Source organism: Trichoplusia ni, chromosome 20 (assembly GCF_003590095.1).
Source record: "Trichoplusia ni isolate ovarian cell line Hi5 chromosome 20, tn1, whole genome shotgun sequence".
Classification (NCBI taxonomy): domain Eukaryota; kingdom Metazoa; phylum Arthropoda; class Insecta; order Lepidoptera; family Noctuidae; genus Trichoplusia; species Trichoplusia ni.
In genome coordinates this window covers 4,692,153-4,707,316 of record NC_039497.1, presented here as the reverse complement: position 1 = coordinate 4,707,316, position 15,164 = coordinate 4,692,153, and the positions used below count along the sequence as shown (strand labels likewise).

The following is a 15,164-nucleotide window of genomic DNA, read 5'->3' as shown; positions in this document are numbered from 1 at the left end:
CTCGCATTGTGTTTTAATAACAAAAGGGTTTCGATGTCCTATCTCTATGTAATTGTAAAAATTAAACCTTTTTCGTAGTCCGCTGGCTGAGCAAACGACTATTATATTTCCGTTAATTAATTGAATTATACTTTAGAAGTTATTAACATTTTCAATTTGTGTGGATTTTCAACATATTCTGTTTTTATTTTAAAAATCAATTTTGGATCTCAAATCCTGAGACATTGTGTTGGAAACATTGTGTTGAGACTCTCAATATAGAAAAGATTTGCCAAAAAATTGGGAAAATACCTCTCAATTTGAGAGGTATTTTCCCAATTGCAATGAAAAGGACTTGTGACTCCTCTGGGCCAAGATTCTGCTATTTAAAATGGCAGATGAATTAATGGAAATTGGATGAAATTGTTAGTATCCACCAGCATTAAATATATAGCTGAATAACAGCATTTTCCAACACAATGAGGCTTGAAAATATCAGTCTAAGTAAAATTTTAACAGTCTGATGGATTGCCTTTTTCTGGTTTTGCTGTGTATTATCTACACCTACAAAAATTATGTTAGGAAGCATAACTAATAACCGCTAAAATATCCTAAGATTTTCTTGAGTTCTCCTACTATTCCGTAAACATATTTTATACATGTAAGACGAAATCTACATACCATATTGTGTATTAGAATGACGAACTTACAGAAGTACATAAAACAAAGCATTTCATCTGCCCCCCGCAGCTGCGAGCGGGAGGGGTGGCGCGGGACAGGGGAGAGGGGGTGCCTTATAAATCTTCATTTGCAATACACATCGCGATCGCGACGAAATTGTTTCAGCAAACACGAGCCAAGTGGGGGACTAGGATCATGTTACCACTTCATGAAGTGTTATACGACTTACATAAGTACTAAGTGGCAATGAAAAGAGTTTCTGTTTTTGGTATTGAAGATAATGAAGCTTAATGATTTTATTGTTTTATAAGTGTGAATTGAAATTGAAAAACTCTTGATTGGAAAGCGGGATGAACAAAGAAGGTTGTGAAAAGTTTACTGAAGCTGAGTTCAGAGTATCTTCAGAAATAGCCAAAAAGTTTTGTAATTTGTGGTAATAAATATACCGCAAAAGGATTAATACATCATTATCAAGTTCAATGCCAATCGATAAAGCTAAGATAAACACCGCATACATTTCCATTACGCGTGTCAAATCGATAGGAAACTTTCCGCGACCTTCACGGAGGTAATCATATTTTCAGATCCATGACTCGTAGGTACACTGGCGAACAGATTAATTCAGGAAACAAACAATTTTATTTTGGGTATCGTTTATTAAGAGACAAACAAGTTGTTTATCGCGACGATACGATAACACGTAGCGAAGTAAACAGGCCGAAATGAAACGAGAACATCAGCCACCAGCAAGTCACTTAGCGTGAGGACACCAGCCAGCGGCGGCCAGTAGGACTAGTCGAGAATCATGCTACGAGAAACAATTGAAATGAAAACATACATGCATAAAAATGTCTTACAAGTTTTTATTTTTAATTAAAAGAAGGCTTTGTTATCGCCACATTATCGGTGGACAGATAGTCTGATGAAGCAATCGACTGCAGACCGATAAAAAATGTTGAATCATAAACACTCGCATATATCGTACACCTTCTGCCTTCCCCGCTTTGGGCTCCGAGCCGAAGTGATCAGGCGACAGTCTGTCGCTTCACTTACGACAATATCCCCTAATGCCGTATACATTGCCGCTATTGTTTCGCACTGCCTATAGATACGGTGAATTACAAGATAATGGACGCTTCGACAAAACAAAGACGTGTTTTTAAAACGTGTAAAAAGTTAATGTCGCCTCAGAAAGTGTTACAGAACGCTGAGAGCATTTTACTTTTCTTTTTGTGTAGAAACTGTTACGAATACTACAGTAATACCAGTAAAAAATATTTAAACAAGCGTATTTATTAACTGAACACAAAGCATTCTTATAGGTGTTCTGAATGTTTTATTTGATTGTGAGCGGCCTCGGCCGAGGCGAGTGGCAGTGCCTCGGTCGCGCCTCGCTCCGACGTACCCCGAGGCGGCCCGAGGCGGCACGAGCGTGCTCCGAGCCTCGCTCCCCGCGCAGTACGCTTGCCTCGCGCAGTAGACGCTGTTGCCTGCCTCGTGCGCGCTTTCTGCAACATGGACAAAAAACAATGTCTTCAATTGATACAGCTTTACTCTAAAAATAGAGATCTATGGGACTCAACGTTGCCAGATTACACAAATCGAGACTTGAGAGACGAAATATGGAAGAAAATAAGTCTAGAAATGGGCATATCTAGTAAGAAGCTGAAGAAGAAGATGGCGTCGTTGCTCGGAGCGCACCGGAGGGAGCTGTCGCGAGAGAAGCAGAGGAGCTCAAGTATGTAGTTGATGTTTTTTTAAGTTTAATTAATAAGTGTTGTATTAAACAGTTTAATTATTTGTTTTATGTTACATATACAGGTGGAGGATACGAGTCGCGGTGGTTCGCGTACAAAGCATTTAGCTTTATGAGAAATAAAAATCGAAAAGCTGCCAGACTTGTAAGGAAACATGTAAGTAGAGATCGACTTATAGGTGTCGCTCGCTCGGGCGCGACTGCCTCGCGCGGCCGGCGCGGCGGCGCGCGCCTGCTCAACAGTAAAATTGTTGTTTATTTAAATAATAAAACCGACCAAACGGGTTTATTGTTGTGTATTGTGCAATATTAGTCTAACTCACGTTTAATTTCATAATAAAATGGAATTAAACACGTCCGGGCGTGCGGACATTTTGCCAATCACGGACCCGAAATCATAACATTTGCCCCGGACAAATTAATAGCACCATAACTGGCCATGAGTATGCATGCCTTTTTAATTTCGCCGTATCCCATGGCAACCCCGCCGGGACATTGGGCAGGGAAGGGGTTTATCTCGCAACTAGTGATGTTACTTTCCAATCGGAAAAAATATCCGAAAATCGATCACTTTTCATTGTTGTCTGTCATGTAGTATCCGCATCTAGTTTTCTAGTATCGAAACATTCAAAATGCAATAGAGTGCAGATCGTTGACCCCTCGCTAGGTTTGCACACGTGTGGCTCTCGCAGTGCTCGCAGCACATTAACTAGTGCATTACTACAATTGCCGCATGCATCGTCTATAAGTAGACATCACGAATTCACAGGCTGCCTCTACGATTTATGTTTACGACCCGGGTGAGATTATAAGCAACTGTTACGTTATGTTTTTATATCGGAGATCAGCAGACTGTCGGGAACATGCACGGGGCGTGTCTTAATATATCCGAGAGGATTTTAACGTCTGGGGCGATAACTGCCGACAAAATGTGTATATTGTATATTACTAAACATTATGTGATCTACAATGTTGTGGTTTACGATGTGAGGTGCAGATAGGAAAATGAGAGTAACGTATACGTAACGTATTACAATATTGTGAATGATGATGTGTATATGGGAAATTGAACCTTAACGCCTTTCACTTTATCTTAATAAACTAGTGTAAAGAAAAAATTGTTACTACGAAAGTTGTATGTTGTTGTATGTTTGCGGATATTTTCATAACGTGGTACAACACTACGACTCATGGTCATATTTGAATGTCCATAAATTGTAGTAATTGGGCCCCGAGTGGCAAGTGACACGTTTTTTACAATACCGTGGATTTATAGGTGGCATGGCGGGGTATCTAGTCAGTGGAGGCGAATCCGATGGCTCGCGGAGATATGTTCAATTTATTTTGTGGAACTTTTTGTTTTAATTATAGAATGGCTGATAATGCCATTGTTTTTATCGTTAATGGGATTTGCGCAGGCAATTTGGTTTTGTTATTTGCTGGGAAAATTATGGTTGTGTGGGGTGACCCAAATATCCTTTATTTGTACTTGCCTATACAATTGCTAATAGTACCTATTTTTATATAACATTATTTATCTCGCATTCCAATGAATGCGAGATAAATAATTTTTGGTTCTTCTTTTCTTTTTTGGTTCGACGTTCAATAACGTCGAACCAAAAAAGAAAAAGAATGTATTCATGATAGTCAGTACTTACTAATGTTCAAATGTAAAACTGGCTGTTATTTAATAAGAAAAATATATAATTAGGAATAATATGTACATTTACTAGAAATGCCTTTGAGATATTTAAACACGATTTTACGTCAAAATGAATATCAACAACCGTTCAAACATTATGTGTAACATCAGTTTGGAAGCCATTAGAATCCATTAGTGAGTCAAATATTGAAATATCTTCAAGTCCATTTCTAATCGAGAGATTCCCATGGCTCCGGGACGAGGCGCGGGCCCCGGGGCCCCAATGTTTGGGCCCTAAAAGCTTCCGGCCGGCAACACCCTCAGGGCCCATCCGGCGTAGCCAACAGATCCCATCACATCTCTTAAGGACTTCTTCAAACTTACCGAGATAGCTTTAAAGCTGTTGAGAGCTTAAACTATTCATGTAACCTTAAGCTCAAACAAGAAAAACTTTCTGACAGAAAATTATATTTCATGGTTCTTCAAATAATTCATATAATATCTGAAGCAAAGAAAAAGTTCCGCCAACTATTTTATTTGAAGTTTCCACCCCTCGACATTACAAGTGAAATAGTTTTTTAACTTTGTGAACTCCGATAAGTTTTTATCGTATGATGTGGGTACATGTTATAATAGGAGGGTACTCGCAACTTGGTCCATTACGATGGCATTAGGCCACAAATAATTAACACTAAACAAAAACTTTCCATATCGTAATGTGGAAACTACGAAGTTACCGTACAGCGCGTGATCATACCGACTGCTGTGACCATGGGATCCACAAGTCCAGGACAAACTTGTGTATGTGGCAGTTTGACTTGTCGCTGACTCTTTAGCTTTGTCCTGAAAACAAAATACAAGTTTAATTGCATTAGTATTTGTGTTTACAAAGAAAGCTACTCGCATTTGTATCGTGCTTGACACAATGCCAAACACAATGACAGCTTTTAATAAGGCTATTAAAATGATAATAATTTCACCTGTTTTTTTTGTTAATAACTCTTTAGCTTGTCCCCATGTGGACTAATTAAAAACAAAAGGTGTAACAAACTGACATGAAATAGACAAAATTAATTACCATAGAGCACATAGAGGTCCCCTAGCCATATGGTATTATTTGCATTCCGCCGTTGTTTTTATTGGAGCATGTCTCCCCAAGTCCCGGAGTGTGGCCACCGTAGTATCAGTAATAATGGGGCACGCACAAGCGCGGGATTGGGCAATAAAATACGCAAGTTATCGCGAGCTACGCGCTGTGGCGTAGGAGACGGTGCAAGCTGCTGGTGGCAGCGGGGAACCTGGTGACCTGGGGAAATACACTGTAAGGTGCAGAATTATAACATTACTTGGATACTAACATTAAAACTCAAGTGCACAAGTAAACAAAAGTTTATATTTGTTGTGTTTCGGCTGCAAAAGGATGGTTAACCATTATAATCCCAAAATTTGACGATTAGAATTTTAAACATTTTAGAACTCATTTTGACTCCTTCCAGAATAAAATCAAAGCTTTGGGCAGTCACTTTAAAATCCAGACTCCCTACTTTTTGTTTATCTCGTTTCTACTACATAGTTGCTAACTCTAATCTACATTTCCTCTTGCGAGTGCAGGTGAATACTATCGCCACCCATTTGTACTGCTCTTTATTCGCCTTTTACTAAACTGACAGCGAGAGCCCTAGCTCCTGCATATTCAACGCGCACGACATGAAACTAACTCCTTATGCGTAGGCGCATCTAATGGACCGCATTCGTAACCGATTAGATAACAGTTCATTTGATTGTGACACTTTTCCAATAACCTCCATACAGAGAGGAATTTTATGGTTTTCCTATATTTTAGATATTAATTAACTGTAAAAGTTTGTCATTTGCTCTTAAAGGGTATATTCATCATTTTAAAATATAGTTTTATTGCAGGTTTTATTTCACTAGCCTTACAGTTTTTCATTAACCATTACATGCTTTGAAGTTTTCAAAATTGTATTTATTATAACTAGTAACTTTTACGAGTTTTCTCTTTCACATTTTAAAATGATTTCATATTATTATCAATGCCTTACTTAATGTGTGCGTTTGTGCCTAACGTGACTTGAGCTCGGTAAACATGAGCGAATCGATTTATCGGCGGTAATGGCCCATCTCAACCTGTACATATTGACTTGATTTAATATACAGATGAGTAATCGTTGGAAGCTGTCACCCGACGTCGTTTTTATGTAACTCAATATTTCTCGACGCGATATCAATCGAAAACGATCTGCTGACATTTGGTGGTTCCAAACCATGCTCGGTTTTGGGATCCCATTTAGAAATCAACGTTACAGTGATTGACGGATGTGCCTTTGTAGACTTTATCTTTTTTTATTAATGTTTTTGAATAAGTACTGTGTATTTTGGTAGGTTACCTACTGACAATTTATAATCGATTCTTATTGGCCATCCTAGAACATTACTCATATACGGATTTTGATATTACTACAAAGGTATAAAAAAATCGTTCCTAAACATTAGTTATAAGATTAATAGTTAAGCGTATTGAGTTTTTCTTCTGGCAACATTTTTTTGTTGTGCAAGCGATTATTGTATTGTGAAGTTTTTCTACAGCGTTACAAAGTAAACTTATAATACAATAAAGCTGTTTTTTTGCTCACGACCAACTTTTGGCGACCCAATAAGTGGCAAGAGTTCTATCCTTGAGAATTTTTCTTTGTTTAATTATTTTTTGTTACAAAAAGATGTTGTTTTTGCACTAGCTCTGTTTAGTGAGCCTCCTTATTTTCTTAGCACGCATTGTCCCGAAATTATTTGTAAATCTGCTCAAAATGATATACTGGTATCAAAGTACAACCCCCTTTTCTTATCAAGTTCGACACGTCTCACTAAATACAAGTTTATCATAAATTCATTCCTGAAGTGTTCCCCTCCATCTTGGGGCACACCACGGAAAGTTCTGTGACGTCAGCTCCGCGAACAAAAAACATTGAATACGAACCGCAGAAGTTTGCCACAAAGGAATTAATGGCCTTCTTTCTATATTGTTCCGTAAGGCCGTGGCGTTAATATATGGGAAGAGCCACTAGTTATGTATTGTTGCCTGATTTAGGGGGCGATGGAACGTTTTATGGGAGTTAGGACCTATCGCCTCAGCTTTATATTGTTGGCAAGTTGTGGACTGGAGCTTGTGTTGGACACAAATAATCTTTGTTGAAATATGGTTTCTGGATTCCAAACTTTCTTTATTAAATTAATAAATCAAAAGTTTTACTTCATAACACCGAGATAGTAGATGAAATTGACGTGTTTGGAAGACATAAAAAGCATATTTATCACGAAGAACGTGAAAGACGAAACAAAAAGCAAGACGATAAGTTTTGGCCTAGTAACATTTTCCTGAAGTAAATCGTACTGGAGTCAAGTTCTCGTGAGTACTACGTTTAGGGTGGACGATGTAACCGGCCTTAATCCAGGAATGAGTAATGTTTTATAGGAAATGGATTAGCTCATCCACACGAGCGTTCAGCTACTAATGCGGGGTAATCAGCCCGAGCGATGTGTTCCTTCATTAAAGCCTATTAATGGATTAGAGACTATGTAGTCGCCGGGTCATGTGATCATGTGGCTTCCCCGGATATCAAACCTACTCTAGTGTACAATGCTCACCTGCTTCAATACCTTCGAGGTGTTTTATTATAAGCATTACCTGTCTTACGAATGAGGGGTGATTTTATACCTGTTTCGTAATTTCTTTTTCAAGTAATAGATAGTCGAGTGAAGTGCTTCAATGACTTAATACTTGTTTGTTAACTAAGTGTCTCTCAGAACCAGTTCCTTTTATTTTTTGCCTCTGTTGCCAAGTGTCCGTTTTTATTCAAGCAAAAACACATGAAATGACGTATAAAAAGCGGCATCTTAGAGTCTCCGACAAAAAATATGTTAATACAAACTTTTTTAATAAGTCAAAACACGAGGTGTGACGTCATCAGGTTATTATTCTTCGTCGACATTAAAGTGAGATAAAAAAGAACATTTTTTGTTATTAATCTTCATTATAATACTTTGACTGACAAGTGAAGCCTTTTCCATGTTTTTTTATACCCAGATCATGAACTGGATTATTAAATTATCCGTCAAAACTAAATTACTACTTATTCATACATAACCAATGACAGTCTTGCTTCAAGTATATAACATTACCTTATACATTCACCTTTGTTTCTATAGCATTAAGATTTGTTTTCGTGTGTTAAGTGATTCGACTACAAGTATAATAGAATTTGTTTTGTGTTTTCACATTATCAGAGTAGTTCCTTTGTGTTGATATTAAAAAGAACTCAAATAGCTTATTAGTGTACCGTTGATGATTGTCGGCCGGCTCATACGTAATGCTGTGGAGTGTTTAGGGGGTAATGAGGGAGAATTTACAACACAACTAGTAATTTACTATCAATTGAATCAAATGGAAACTTACCATCTGAATCTGGGAAGAAAGCATCTCATTACATTGCATTGTTGGTAGCAATAATGGTAAAACATTTGAATTCATGAGAACACTCAAGTGTGGCTCAGTTTTGGTTCTAATTTTACGAAGAACAACAAGAAAACGAAGCTGAGAACAATCGAAACCATTAAGATATTACAAGCTATTCATCCTTTACACATAAAGCGTGTCACAGTCACAATTGTTCCGATAGTGAATTTTATGAATACCGAATGAAACTTAAACAATAAACCTTATTACTGAAGCAATCCAACGTTTGGCAATCCCCTGAAATGTGCACAACAACGAAATAAACTTAGTGAGATAAGTTGGTTTATGTGCGCGGCGGCGGGCGCGGCGGCGGCTGCGGATTGATCTCCCATCCGCCATCTATGTCTTGCAACGACAACAATGACAGTGTAAACATGTTTACGAGCCAGTTCACCTAAATCAAGACGCAATTTATTCATTTCTTTGATGTAATCTGGCTTTCTCTCAAGACTCTTTCCTTGAGCGATTGTATCGTTCAATACAAGCTTCATGGCTTCCCATTGATTGGTTTAGGTTTCATACTTTTCCATTTTATTTGCGGCGGTATCCTGAATAAGCTCCATCAACACTTTGGCTTTGTTCTATTCATTTTGTTCGTACTTTGCCAGTCAGGCTGAGGTCCGTCCATATGTTTCTGTTTGTGATGCGATATAACTGTTATCGTCTAGTGTTGAATAAATTCACGTGTTTATATTCAATTACTGATAAGATTTAATGCCAGATAAGATGGTATCAGTTAAGAAACATATGGATATACTTACACAATCAATCATAATTAACACGCTGACATGTTTTTATTTTTAAAACTGATAGAAAGCGCGTCATTGATAGTTACCTGAAACTTGAAATTATGTTGTTTGTGAGTTCATTCATCAACATTCATATTTTGGTAAGTAAGAAAGTGGGCTGGAGTGATTGCTAATTAAATCCTGATATACACAAGTGGGGACATCCGTCTGATCTCTGACTCGAGTGACATCAGTGTCACCCGCGGTGTCTGTCGCGGTGTCGGTGGCCACGAGAGTACACTCGTCACCAGAGCCGGGGTCACGTGACCCCCAGACCAAACCAGAGATACAACCATTAACTGTTCATAATGAAACAACACTTCCGTGTTTTCACATTCCAGAACACTTGCCATCAATATTTTTATCTTAACCATCGTAAAAATAACGGAACGATATCTGACACTTTGTTTTGTTTATCTTTTCGTTCATTAATATAAAAATGTTAATAAACGAGTTCAGTAAACAAATATCTAATCTACATAAAGCAGTGGGGTCGTGTGTTTGGCGGAGGATTGTCGGAAGCCATCTTTGCTAAGTCGATACTAAAAGAAAAGGGAAAGACGTCGTAAAAAGCAGCTCCTCGCAGAGTAAACAAAGTGTCGGAGAGCTTCGCAACTTGTTTCATGACGGACTCGAAAGTTCAGAACTCGCGGCGTGAAGAATTGTTAGGGAAACATCTTGAATTATTTGAAGTCTCATTAATGTTGCGAAATTGACTATTTTCAGAGGAAGAGGGCGCGAAATAAAACGAAACTTTTAAGTGGACTTTTGATTCGGATGACACCGAGTATACTGCGTTGCTTAATATCTTACTGGAAACGTGTCACTTTGAGTTGACGTTTTTAAAGTACATTTCTTAATTAGCTATAGCTACAGGATGATGTCTCTCATACCCATTATTCTGTTGATAGATATTTTCTGTCTGTCCTGATACCCTATTCAAGCTAGTGACTAATATGTTCGTAATTATGTGATACCATTAGCTCGGGGTCACAACCTATCCGCTATTTGGACCATCTCGATCATAAATCATAGGACCGAAGCTAATCTCAGGTCTAAGTGGAGATGTGACCTTTGCTCTGACGACCTCTGCCCTGTATTATTTCATTTGCTTACTATTGAACATTGTTTGCAATATTTTTGTGGATGGCAGAGGAGTATTAACATAAATAATGGCTTGTAGTTACATTAGTATTGGTATCATTATTGGTCTGATAGCTTTTCGCGTTGGGTTAGCCTAAGGCGTGGTAGTATCGATTTCCAAATAGATGTTATCTAATGTGTTGCATCGCATTTTCATTAGTTTACTGACTTTTGTCATCGAGTTTTGATTAGTGTTATTTAAGCGTAGTTACAAAACATTAACAATTTATTGAAGTAATTTTGTAGTTTAATTTCGACAAGAAAATGTTTTTACTTAAATAAATCGTAAGTAAATAATAATTTAAAGAAAATATTATTTACTACTAAAAAGTGCATGTGACTTGAATAATAATAATAATATATCCTGGGACAGCTCACACACGGTTATCTGATCCCAAGTTAAGCAGAGCTTGTGTTATGGTAACCAGACAACTGATAAACTTACTTATATATTTCTAAATACATACATATTATAGATAAATTACACCCAGACACCAGAACAAATGATCATACTCATCACACATCATTTTGTCCTGGGCAAGAATCGAACCCACGACCTCCGGTATAGCAGTCAGGGTCACTAACCACTAGACCAACAGGCCCGTCGAATGTTTTTGGAACCCCCCGTGACCTAATGATAATTTTATTTTTGGTGCGGCAGGCGTAAGATTACCTTTGCTACCCGTCCATACACATAGTACTCATATTAAATTTCACATTTCCCATTAAACCTCCATTAACACGATACAGAGTAACGTCGTAATATCTCCCTCATCAGCATATTCATTAGCAAACCGCAGAGCCGAATAATTAGCTGGCATAGTAAACAATACATCGGCACAGATAGTCTTATCTGTGGACTACATATAACACTATACTGCGGCTGCGCGGTTAACCGCGGCGCGCGCGCAAGGACAATAGCGAGCTAGATCATTGGCTAACACCACTGTGCAAATACAAACAGAAGTATCAATTAAATAAATATGAACAAAGATAATTGAAGTAAAGTTATGCAGATATTAATAAAAATGATTAATGACAGTTGTAAACTCTGCGAAAATTGTTAAGTTAATTCAACAGCTATCAAAAATACTTATTAAATGATCTTTTCTGAAAAGGTTATAGCAATTTGTATAAGGTTTATTCTTAAAAGCTATCGCTATTACGTATTTATTGCAATAGCTTTTAAGAATAAACCGACTATTTAAGACAAGTACTTTACTCTTGTAAATCGTAGGCCCGTTACTTTTCACTGGAAGTATATAGATATATATTATATAGAATACCTACTTTCTACGGCTTTCGGAAGATGCTCGTACCAGCCGAATACTCAGAATGTACTTTCATAGGGTGTATCCCTAAAAAATAAATATCGCGCGATCAAACAGAAATAAAAGTAACAATTCAAATTATCTTACTATTAATTTGGTATATAATGTATATAAAAAAACAAGAGATTTTCAAGTTTTTAACCAAGTGAACCTTTTGCTCATTACTTGAGTTGTTTTAGCGCGCACAGACATAGTGGCTGCGCTCGCGCATGCGATAAGGACAAGCTCTCATTATACTATTATATATATTTATGCGTTAAATAAAATTAACACGCATAATAATATAGCATGGCGTTGTTTGTGAATCTATTTCACAAATAAAAGAGATGATAACATAATGACAATAATAAATTATTACTGTTTTGTATTGTTTAGTTATCAGATCTCGTTGCCCTAGTTTTTATTATTATAATAGTTGTGGAATGAAACAGTTCGTATATTTTAAGCTTTTTTAGCCAAAATTTTAATACAATATTTCATATAATGATCACGACTACGGAATCTACTGAGACATTTTTAAATTATTTTTGAATGAAGATATCTTAGATATAATGTCTATCTATCTATCTATCTATCTAGATTTTAAGACCTTAATGTACATTATGGAACGCAATAAATAATTGAGTATTGAGTATTGAGTATTGAATGTAGATCTCTCTGATTATTATCAAAAAGTATTTGAAAGATATCTTTAAAATACTTTTTGATAATAATAATATTAGTCTTGTCTTCCTCTTAACAGTTGCTCGTGTCGCGTATGTGTGCTGTACACACGCGGCGTGTGTGTGTGTGCGAGTGGTTCCGCTCGCGCCTGCACTTCCTAGCTGGCTGCTGATTAGGAAGTCGATGTCGGGACATTACCAGCATATTACTGCAAACTGCAGCTTCCTATACGTATAGGCTAGCTTTTGAATTGCCTATAATGTCTGTATCGAAGTAGTTTGTGTCTCAGTTCCGTACGGAGATTAGTGTAGAGGAAGGAACAAGTTATTTGTTGGTTTTAAATAATATATAAATTCCATGCAGGTAAAAAGAGCATTGAGACGTTATTTAACAGTCTTCTTTCGTCATTTTCGAAGTTAGGATATCAGTGAGAAGTCAATAGTTCTATTAAAACTCAGAAAAAGTTTGAATTTATCACGAACTTAAAAGTTTTTTTTTAGCTTTTAAAGTGGGAGAAAGTAACTAGTTCCATTTGGAAAAAAAAATCTTACTTATGGATAGTTTTGTACACTTATTTACAGCTTACCTTTAGAATTATAAATTATTATGAACATACTACTATAGTTTATATTCTGCATCAATTTTATGAAACGTATAATATTTTCTAACAAAAAAAACATGCAACGAACTTTAAATAAAAACTGCGGAGCCAAATTTGATGAAATGTTACACCAAATGATAGTATTTGAGATAACTACGAGTAGCAACATTTTATTATAAATAAAGTTCTTTTAAGTAAACCTTGCAACATATTCTATAATAGTTAACAGATGCTGTGACCACGTACAGCCTCGTATTGGAAGCAGTGGAACACGCCAGGTCGCCGGTCGCAGGTCAACGACCAGCGCTCTCCCAGTGTTGGCTAATTCTAAACAATAGGTCTTTGTTCAGGCCGGTTGCTAGGCAACGAGCTGCTATCTTGATGGCTCGATCTTAACCCTGAGGCTCACTTATGCTTTGATAGAATACTTGAAGATTTCACTTTGATGTACAATTTACGTGTTAATATATGTTTAATGCACCATCCTGAGTTTTTTCGATATTCTTTGACATAAACTTCATATGAAAATTGAGCTCTGTTTTTGCCGCTTATACGGCTAATACAAAACTCTACATTATTGAATCAATGAATTGTATATAGCTCATGACAGTTTCGATCCTTACTTCTCTCAGATAAGTTCAATACGTGTGATGATTCAGATTAATTGCTTTCTAAATCGGTAAGAATAGAACATGAAAACTTATAAACAACACAGACATAATAATGCCAAGATTTAAAGCAAAAAGAAAGTGTTCTCCATTCCTTATGAGCAGGTAATCAAACAATCTCATCTCTTACACAACTCGCGTACTATTCAACAAATCTAACGACACACTTATCTAAGTACCCATAGAGACAGTATCTATAGCAAATACACATTAAAATTAAAAGCTTCCACAAACAAAGCGTCGTTACGTTAATAGTGCGAAGTAATTAATAACTTTCAAATTGTTCGCATCGCGCGGCAACAACTGTTGGAAACAAGTCGTGTGTCATAGTGACCCGTCATTGTGTGAAGTATAGGGGGGCCTGAAGATAACCTAGATAGGCATCTGAATATTTTTCACACTAGTTTTCTGTTCTGACGTCACTCAAGTGAAAAACTGGTGTTAGTCTGAATATTCTAATACTAGTTTTCTGCTTTGACTCTCCCGTGAAAAATTACTGGTGTTGTTAGTAAAGAGAGTCGATTGGACGGTGCTCTGTAAAATGGTGCTCCAATTTTTGTGATGATAAAAGCGCTTGAATGTTCGGCATGTCGCGTGACTTAGACTTTTCACTTTGTTAACGTTACAAGCACGTTTGTAGCGATGCTACTTGTGTAAGTAAAGTGTAGCGAAAAGCTTATTGGCTTAGATATTTCCCCTTGATTTTAAGGAGATAGTTTTCAGGACTATAAGCAATTATCTGATTCACTGCCTTACGAAGTAAACTTTTGATATCTTTTTTTTCTCTTTCTCTTTCCCACTTTCTCTACCCAGCTCTGTTTTCACCCCGAGCTCTGTCGGTGTCTACGTAGTTATGAAAGTTTGAGCCTATTTCCATATTTATAATGTAAGCAGAGTTATCAGGCTGGCGGGAGTGAAACGAACTTGGCTTATCACAGCGATAGCACACGAACTGGATCAAACCGGCTCGGGACCGGTCCGAGCCGGTTCGGGACGGACGCTCGCGTGCCGAGCTACGCTCTCGACACGCCTACTAATGACTGGTAAATATTACATTAAACTGTAGTATTTCTAAGAGAAATTGAAAATGTTGCCTTACGTATGTGTGAAATAGGGTTTCCATATTTTGTACAATCAATAAAAATAGGTAGGTACTTAATGCAAGCACATAAATTCCTTTTGGAAAACCCCGAGTAGAGGTAGGTCACTTTTTCATCAAGACAAAAAACATTACTTATGCAGATAATATCGCATCAGCAAAAACTAGAAAAACACCCAGATCTTATTTTAGCACTAACTATGACTAAGCTAACGATCAGTCCTTATAATCGAGATAACCTACCTTCAAATGATCTATTAATGACACATAATTACATCAAAA

At 37.1% G+C, this 15,164-nt stretch overlaps 1 long non-coding RNA gene across 1 annotated transcript; it reads right to left on the bottom strand.

The window, feature by feature from the left end:
• Positions 1-3,566: 3,566 nt before the first annotated feature.
• Positions 3,567-6,040, bottom strand: LOC113503815. Its single transcript, XR_003401514.1, has 2 exons — positions 5,137-6,040; positions 3,567-4,901 (listed from the first exon to the last, which is right to left on the bottom strand). It is a non-coding gene; the product is annotated as an uncharacterized LOC113503815 (long non-coding RNA).
• Positions 6,041-15,164: the final 9,124 nt, after the last annotated feature.